Here is a 9,603-nt window from a genome sequence, read left to right as displayed (position 1 = left end):
AAACAAAGAAATGCAGGACTAGTTATATAAACTGGGAAATCACTGAGTCAATTCATGTGGTAGAATTCTTAACAACCCTGATCTTGTTTATTATGAGGTCATTAGGAGACCCTGAAACCTCACTGTCACTACCCTTATTATCATGTTATGATTCTTGAAACTCACGTAAAAAAAGAAAGCTTGTAAGTTTTAAAGCATTTTTATTATAAAATATAACCTAGAAACATTTAAAATGTATAGGGCAGTGAAATATTGTGAGGTGAACACTCCTATAACCATAATTCAGATCAATAAATAGAACTTTTTCAGCTACCCCAGAAGCCTCCATTAATGTATGGCTTTTTCCTCCATCTCTTTCTTTTCCTCACAAATTATCTGTGGAAGAACTTGGACTGTTTCACTTGTAGGGTTTCTCACAGTCTGGATTTTGCTAACTACCTACTTCTTGTTCAACCTGATCCTCTTTCCTCTAATCCTGCAAATTTGCAGCTATATCTAGGAGATTAAAATATTAACTCCAACAGTTTTCCCTTACCCAGTTGATATCATTTTGTGACTACAGGTCTACGGGGGCCAAATTGACTTTTAGGTCTTCTGCTGATATTTTATAGTCATCTTTGAATGAGATCGTGTGCCTTTAACATTAATTAACCCAACCTACCATATTAACTTGTCTAGTCACTCTGTCTTGAAATTTCAGAGCCTTGTCTGACTCTCACCCCCTTTGATAGCCAGTAAGCCTCCGTCTTTCTTTATTGTGACAGCTGAACTTATTATGCTGGTTTAGGCCCTTTTGAGCTTGCATCTGAACTGTTATGGCACACTCTTCTCTGGTGCTCTTCCCTCCATTCTCTCTCTCTCTCCTTTTGAGAGGTTTAAGTAAGGTGTCCAAGGTTACATGGCTGGTTAGTGTTGAGTCTGGGAACCAATCCAGGTTTTAGAATGAAGACTGTCTCAATATAACCCTATGTCCTCTCCCATATTCTCCATTCAATTTCTTCCCTTTGTTCACGGTTGAGTCAATAGGTATTTTGGGGACCTCCTCAGATGCCCAAGCCCTGCCCTGTGTGCTCTGAATGATAAGGGTTAGGTCTCAGAGGAGGGTACTATGCTGATGAAAGACATACTCTCTCTGGGTAGGGCAAATACCCCTACATATGAGGCCATTTGGAGAAAGCTAAAGGAAAGGGTGAACTGTCAGGCCAATAGGGGCTTGGAGATAGCAATGGCCAGGTTCGCTCAAAATAGAAAAGCCTAGAGGAGGAAAAGGAACTTGACCTGGGCCTCAGAACATGGGCACGACCTAGAAGTAGGGTGGGAAAGAGGAAACCTGTCTGAGTGAAGCCAGGCCCACTGGCTTATCACTAATTACTCTGGCCTGTCTCATGCTGCCTTGTGAGTACAAGTCTACTTAGTCCTCCTTTGGAGGTACTTAAGTCTATTGATGGTGTCTATGGTCTCAAAGTGGGTTCAGTGCAAGCTCTTTATGACACAAAATCAGGAAGTCTGTACTCTACACTCCCCCAAGGGCTTTCTCGCTTATTTCCAGGTAATGGAATATGAATTTCTCCACCTTTCTGTATAGAACTCAGGCATTTACATTTAAAATATGGGTGCCCCTTGAGCCCACAAATTCATTCCTAGGTATCCATGCTAAGGAAATAATCAGTGGTGTTCACAAAAATTTAACTATGACAAAGTTATAGTAAATATGGATGATCAGGGTCTCTGTACACCACACGGCTATTCACCCAGTTGATTTTTCTTAGACATAGAGAAAACTTTGTTTTGCACTAAATGTAATTGTGTGTGGATGTAGTATCTCAGATGATCAACTTTACCAAAGTTTGGGTGATGATTGTTAACTTTATTGCCATCACTTATTTTACCCAAGACTGCTAATTGCCCCCAGTGACAATTTTCCCTATCTTCCTCTAAGTAACAGGATTTCCTTTCCCAATGTTTTAGAAGAACTCTTGATCACTCAACAAGAAATTAACATTCCCTAGCCTCCTTTGTAGCCAAGTACAGTATGTCTTTTGTTCAAGTTCTTTGCAATAGAATATGAGCAGATGTGGAACGTGCAACTTCTGTATCAATTTTTAAAAGGGAATTGTTTGCCTACTACTTTCTCTTTCCTGCTTCCTGTGTCCTAGAACTCAGACAAAGTATAAGGACAACACTCTAGGAGATAGCAGAGCAACAGAATAGAAGGCACCTGACCTATACAGCAGACAAATTCACCTGCCCAAAAGTCCCTTCCTATCTCTGGACTATTTTGTATGAGAGAAATACACTTCCTTCTTGTCTGAACCATTTTATTCTTGGGGTCTCTATTACAGTGGCTTATCCTGTATCCTAAACAAACTGTGAAGGGAGTGATAGATTTTTCATGTGAAAAGAAAGGTTTTCTCCATATCACTTTTTTCTGAAGCATGGAAAAATGAAGTTAAAATGAATTCATGATATATATTGTGCATATTTCCTAGTTTATTTGCTATGTTTGTTTCTGGTGGTTTTACGTACAGAAATTGCTTGTTTTAATATTGATTGTATAAGAATATTCAGAAATAAGGATTGATTATATTTTATCATTACATTCTATGTTTATATGTATACATATGCATATAGATATATATTACAATCCCATTGAGCATATTGTTTCTAATCTACTTTTCTATTATTTAAAGTGTAAATCATGAAAGGTATTCTTTATCATTAAATACACTTTTACAGTGTACTTTTACTACTTAACAGAACTCAATTATGTGGATAGGCAATAACTTGTTTAAGCCCAATAATCTATATTTGTATATTTTGTTTCTTCTATTGTTTGGCTTTATTTGTTTTACTACAAAGAACATCTTTATGTGCAAATCTTTCCACACATGTATGATTTTTTTCTGTGGAACAGAATGCAAAAAATTAAATGACTATATCAAACAATATGAACATTTCTTTTAATAATTCCTGTCAAATAGCTCTCCAGAAAGAATGAACCAAATTACAGATAAACAACAAGGTCCTACTGTAAAGCACAGGGAGCTAAACTCAATATCCTGTGATAAACAACAGTAGAAAAGAATATGAAAAAAAAGTATATATGTATAACTGAATCACTTTACAGTAGAAATTAACACAACATTGTAAATCAACTGTACTTCAATAAAATAAAATTTTTAAAAAAGAATGTACCAAATTATATACCCACCAATAATGTGAGAATTTTTTTTTGAGTTTAAGTTTACTATGAGAGGAATGATGTAAGCTTGTTCGGCATTTAGGGAATATTTTACTAGAAATAAAATACATATGTAAAAGTGCTCAAATCATAAATATGTAGCTCAATAAACTTTTACAAATTAAAACCATTTAACGAACACTCAAAACAAAAAACCCGGAACATTAACAACACTGTAGAAATTCCATTCCAGTCATTTACCCAAGACTGCCACCCTGAATTCTAGCATCATAGATATTTATGATGGTTATGCCTATGTTTAAATACATACAAACTCATATACATTATTCTTTTTCACTCTGGCTTCTTTATCTCAATATTATGTTTGTGAGATCCATTTATATTATGTGTAGTTGAAATTTGTACATTTTTAACATCTTTCTTGGAATATAATTGCTTTACATTGTTGTGTTAGTTGCTGCTGTATTACAGAGTGAATCAGATATACGTATACATATATCTTCATATCCACTCGCGCTTGCGTCTCCCTCCCACCCTCCCTATCCCACCCCTCTAGGTGGTCACAAAGCACCAAGCTGATCTCCCTGTGTTATGCGGCTGCTTCCCTTTAGCTACCTATTTTACATTTGGTAGTGTATATATGTCAGTGCCACTCTCTCACTTCATCCCAGCTTACACGTCCCCCTCCCCGTGTCCTCAAGTCCATTCTTTACGCCTGCGTCTTTATTCCTGTCCTGCCCCTAGGTTCTTCAGAACCATTTCGTTTTTTTAGATTCCATATATATGTGTTAGCACATGGTGTTTGTTTTTCTCTTTCTGACTTACTTCACTCTGTAGGACAGACTCTAGGTCCATCCACCTCACCACAAATAACTCAATTTTGTTTCTTTTTATGGCTGAGTAATATTCCATTGTATATATGTGCCACATCTTCTTTATCCATTCATCTGTCGATGGACACTTAGGTTGCTTCCATGTCCTGGCTATTGTAAATAGAGCTGCAATGAACATTGTGGTACGTGACTGTTTTTGACTTATGGTTTTCTCAGGGTATATGCCCAGTAGTGGGATTGCTGGGTCATATGGTAGTTCTATTTTTAGTTTTTTAAGGAACCTCCATAGTGTTCTCCATAGTGGCTCTATCAATTTACATTCCCACCAAGAATGGAAGAGGGTTCCCTTTCCTCCACAGCCTTTCCAGCATTTATTTTTTGTAGATATTTTGATGATTGCCGTTCTGACCGGTGTGAGGTGATACCTCACTGTAGTTTTGATTTGCATTTCTCTAATGATTAGTGATGTTGAGCATCCTTTCATGTGTTTGTTGGAAATCTGTATATCTTCTTTGGAGAAATGTTGATTTAGGTCTTCTGCCCATTTTTGGATTGGGTTGTTTCTTTCTTTGATATTGAGCTGCATGAGCTGCTTGCTAATTTTGGAGATTAATCCTTTGCCAGTTGCTTCATTTGCAAACATTTTCTCCCATTCTGAGTGTTGTCTTTTCATCTTGTTTATACTTTCCTTTGTTGTGCAAAAGCTGTTAAGTTTCATTAGGTCCCATTTGTTTATTTTTGTTTTTTTTCCATTTCTCTAGGAGGTGGGTCAAAAAGGATCTTGCTGTGATTTATGTGATATTGTTCTGCCTATGCTTTCCTCTAAGAGTTTTATAGGGTCTGGCCTTACATTTAGGTCTTTAATCCATTTTGAGTTTATTTTTGTGTATGGTTTTAGGGAGTGTTCTAATTTCATTCTTTTACACGTAGCTGTCCAGATTTCCCAGCACAACTTATTGAAGAGGCTGTCTTTTCTCCATTGTATATTCTTGCCTCCTGTATCAAAAATAAGGTGACTATATGTGTGTGGGTTTATCTCTGGGCTTTCTCTCCTGTTCCATTGATCTATTTTTCTATTTTCATGCTACTACCATAGTGTCTTGATTACTATAGCTTTGTAGTATAGTCTGAAGTCTGGGAGCCTGATTCCTCCAGCTCTGTTTTTCTTTCTCAAAATTGCTTTGGCTATTCGGGATCCTTTGTGTTTCCATACAAATTGTGAAATGTTTTGTTCTAGTTCTGTGAAAAATGCCAGTGGTAGTTTGATAGGGATTGCATTGAATCTGTAGATTGCTTTGGTTGTATAGTCATTTTAACAGTGTTGATTCTTCCAATCCAAGAAAATGGTATATCTCTCCATTTATTTGTATCATCTTTAATTTCTTTCATCAGTGTCTTATATTTTTCTGCATCCAGGTCTTTTGTCGCCTTAGGTAGGTTTATTCCTAGGTATTTTATTCTTTCTGTTGCAATGGTAAATGGGAGTGTTTCCTTAATTTCTCTCTCAGATTTTTCATTGTTAGTGTATAGGAAAGCAAGAGATTTCTGTGCATTAATTTTGTATCCTGCTACTTTACCAAATTCATTCATTAGCTCGAGTAGTTTACTGGTGGCATCTTTAGGATTTTCTATGTATAGCAGCATGTCATCCGCAAACAGTGACAGTTTTTCTTCTTCTTTTCCAATTTGTATTCCTTTTATTTTGTTTTCTTCTCTGATTGCTGTGGCTAAAACTTCCAAAACTATGTTCAATAATAGTGGTGAGTGTGGGCACCCTTGTCTTCTTCCTGATCTTAGTGGAAATGGTTTCAGTTTTTCACCATTCAGAATGATGTTGGCTGTGGGTTTATCATATATGGCTTTTATTGTGTTGAGGTAGGTTCCCTCAATGCCCACTTTCTGGAGAGTTTTTATCATAAATTGGCATTGAATTTTGTTGAAAGCTTTTTCTGCATCTATTGAGATTACCTTATTATTTTTCTCCTTCAATTTGTTAATATGGTGTATCACATTGATTGGTTTGTGTATATTGAAGAATCCTTGCATTCCTGGGATAAACCCCACTTGACCATGGTGTATGATCCTTTTAGTGTGCTGCTGGATTCTGTTTGCCAGCATTTTCTTGAGGATTTTTGCATCTATGTTCATCAGTGATATTGACCTGTAGTTTTCTTTTTTTTGTGACATCTTTGTCTGGGTTTGGTATCAGGGTGATGGTGGCCTTGTAGAATGTGTTTGGGAGTGTTCCCCCCTCTGCTATATTTTGGAAGAGTTTGAGAAGGATAGGTGTTAGCTCTTCTCTAAATGTCTGATAGAATTTGCCATTGAATCCATCTGGTCCTGGGCTGTTGTTTATTTGAAGATTTTTAATCACAGTTTCAATTTCAGTGCTTGTGATTGGTCTGTTTATAGTTTCTATTTCTTCCTGGCTCAGTCTCAAAAGGTTGTGCTTTTCTAAGAATTTGTCCATTTCTTCTAGGTTGTCCATTTTCTTGGCACATAGTTGCTTGTAGTAATCTCTCATGATCCTTTGTATTTCTGCAGTGTCAGTTGTTACTTCTCCTTTTTCATTTCTAATTCTGTTGGTTTGAGTCTTCTCCCTTTTTTTCTCGATGAGTTTGGCTAATGGTTTATCAATTTTGTTTATCTTCTCAAAGAACCAGCTTTTAGTTTTATTGATCTTTGCTATCGTTTCCTACATTTCTTTTTCATTTATTTCTGATCTGATATTTATGATTTCTTTCCTTCTGCTAACTTTGGAGTTTTTTTGTTCTTCTTTCTCTAATTGCTTTAGGTGTAAGGTTAGGCTGTTTATTTGAGATTTTTCTTGTTTTTTGAGGTAGGATTGTATTGCTATACTCTTCCCTCTTAGAACTGCTTTTGCTGCATCCCATAGGTTCTGTGTCATCGTGTTTTCTTTATCATTTGTCTCTAGGTATTTTTGATTTCCTCTTTGATTTCTTCAGTGAATCTTTGGTTATTTAGTAGTGTATTGTTTACCCTCCATGTGTTTGTACTTTTTACAGTTTTTTTCCTGTAATTTATATCTAGTCTCATAGTCTTGTCATCGGAAAAGATACTTGATACGATTTCAATCTTCTTAAATTTCCAAGGCTTGATTTGTGACTCAAGATATGATCTATCCTGGAGAATGTTCCATGAGCACTTTAGAAGAAGGTGTATTCTGTTGTTTTGGATGTAATGTCCTATAAATATCAATTAAGTCCACCTTGTTTAATGTATCATTTAACGCTTGTGTTTCCTTATTTATTTTCATTTTGGTTATCTGTCCATTGGTGAAAGTGGGGTGTTAAAGTCCCCAAATATTACTGTGTTACTGTCGGTTTCCCCTTTTATGGTGTTAGCATTTTCCTTATGTTTTGAGGTGCTCCTATGTTGAGTGTGTAAATATTTACAATTGTTATATCTTCTTCGTGGATTGATCCCTTGATCATTATGTAGTGTCCTTCTTTATCTCTTGTAATAGTCTTTATTTTAAAGTCAATTGTGTCTGATATGAGAATTGCTACTCCAGCTTTCTTTTGATTTCCATTTGCATGGAATATATTTCCATCCCCTCACTTTCAGTCTGTATGTGTCCCTAAGTCTGGAGTGGGTCTCTTGTTGACAGCATATATATGGGTCTTGTTTTTGTATCCATTCAGCCAGTCTATGCCTTTCGTTTGGAGCATTTAATCCATTTACATTTAAGGTAATTATCAATACGTATGTTCCTATTTTCATTTTCTTAATTGTTCTGGGCTTGTTATTGTAGGTCTTTTCCTTCTCTTGTGTTTCCTGCCTAGAGAAATTCCTTTAGCATTTGTTGTAAAGCTGGTTTGGTGGTGCTGAATTCTCTAAGTTTTTGCTTGTCTCTAAAGGTTTTAATTTCTCCGTCAAATCTGAATGAGATCCTTGCTGGGTAGAGTAATCTTGGTTGGAGGATTTTCCCCTTCATCACTTTAAATATGTCCTGCCACTCCCTTCTGGCTTGCAGAGTTTCTGCTGAAAGATCAGCTGTTAACCTTATGGGGATTTCCTTGTATGCTATTTGCTGTTTTTCCCTTGCTGCTTTTAATATTTTTTTCTTTATATATAATTTTTGATAGTTTGATTAATATGTGTCTTTGTGTGTTTCTCCTTGGATTTATCCTGTATGGGACTCTTTGCAATTCCTGCAATTGATTGATTATTTCCCTTGCCATATTAGGGAAATTTTCAACTATAATCTCTTCAAATATTTTCTCAGACCCTTTCTTTTTCCCTTCTTTTTCTGGGACCCCTATAATTAGAATGTTGGTGCATTTAATGTTGTCCCAGAGGTCTCTGAGACTGTCCTCAATCCTTTTCATTCTTTTTTCTTTATTCTGCTCTGTGGTAGTTATTTCCACTATTTTATCTTCCAGGTCACTTAACCATTCTTATGCCTCAGTAATTCTGCTATTGATTCCTTTTAGAGAATTTTTAATTTCATTTATTGTGTTGTTCATCATTGTTTATTTGCTCTTTAGTTCTTCTAGGTCCTTCTTAAACCTGTCTTGTATTTTCTCCATTCTATTTCCAAGATTTTGGATCATCTTTACTATCATTACTCTGAATTCTTTTTCAGATAGACTGCCTATTTCCTCTTCATTTGTTTGGTCTGGTGGGTTTTTTACCTTGCTCCTTTATCTGCTGTATGTTTCTCTGTCTTCTCATGTTGCTTAACTTACTCTGTTTGGGGTATCCTTTTCGCAGGCTGCATGTTCATAGCTCCTGTTGCTTTTGGTGTCTACCCCTAGTGACTAAGCCTGGTTCAGTGGGTTGTGTTGGCTTCCTGGTGGAGTGGACTGGTGCCTGTGTTCTGGTGGATGAGGCTGGATTTTGTCTTTCTGGTGGGCAGGACCGAGTCCGGTGGTGTGTTTTGGGGTGTCTGTGAACTTAGTATGATTTCAGCCAGCCTCTATGCTAATGGTTGGGGTTGTGTTCCTGTCTTGCTAATTGTGTGGCATGGGGTGTCAGCACTGGAGCTTGCTGGTTGTTGAGTGGAGCTGGGTCTTAGTGTTGAGATGGAGATCTCTGGCAGAGCTCTCGCCAATTGATATTACGTGGGGCCAGGAGGTCTCTGGTGGAGCAATGTCCTGAATTCGGCTCTCCCACCTCAGATGCTCAGGCCTGACACCTGGCTGGAGCACCAGATCCCTGTCAGCCACACAGCCAGGTATGTGGAGAGTTTCTTGACTTTTGGGGAGTCTGAGGTCTTCTGCCAGCCTTCAGTAGGTGTTCTGTAGGTGTTGTTACACATGTAGATGTATTTTTGATATATTGTGGGGAGGAAGGTGATCTCCACATCTTACTCCCCTGCCACGTTGAAGGTCCTCTAATTTGTACATTTTTATTGCTGAATAATACACTGTGTTAATACACAATTAACCTGTACATTTTCCTGATGAAGAACATTTGGGTACTTGGTAATATTGGGCAGTTTAAAAAGTGCTATTATGAACATAGGTGTAAATGTTGTTTGGTAAACCAATGCAGACATTTTTATTATGGGTGAATCTAGAGTGAGAGTGCTGGGTCATAGAG

The sequence above is a fragment of the Aethalodelphis obliquidens genome, unplaced genomic scaffold (assembly GCF_003676395.1).
Source record: "Aethalodelphis obliquidens isolate GAN/ISIS:26980383/991018 unplaced genomic scaffold, ASM367639v1 scaffold144, whole genome shotgun sequence".
In the NCBI taxonomy this organism is placed as follows: domain Eukaryota; kingdom Metazoa; phylum Chordata; class Mammalia; order Artiodactyla; family Delphinidae; genus Aethalodelphis; species Aethalodelphis obliquidens.
The sequence above is the reverse complement of the archived record's forward strand: the minus strand, read 5'-3'. Positions refer to the sequence as shown.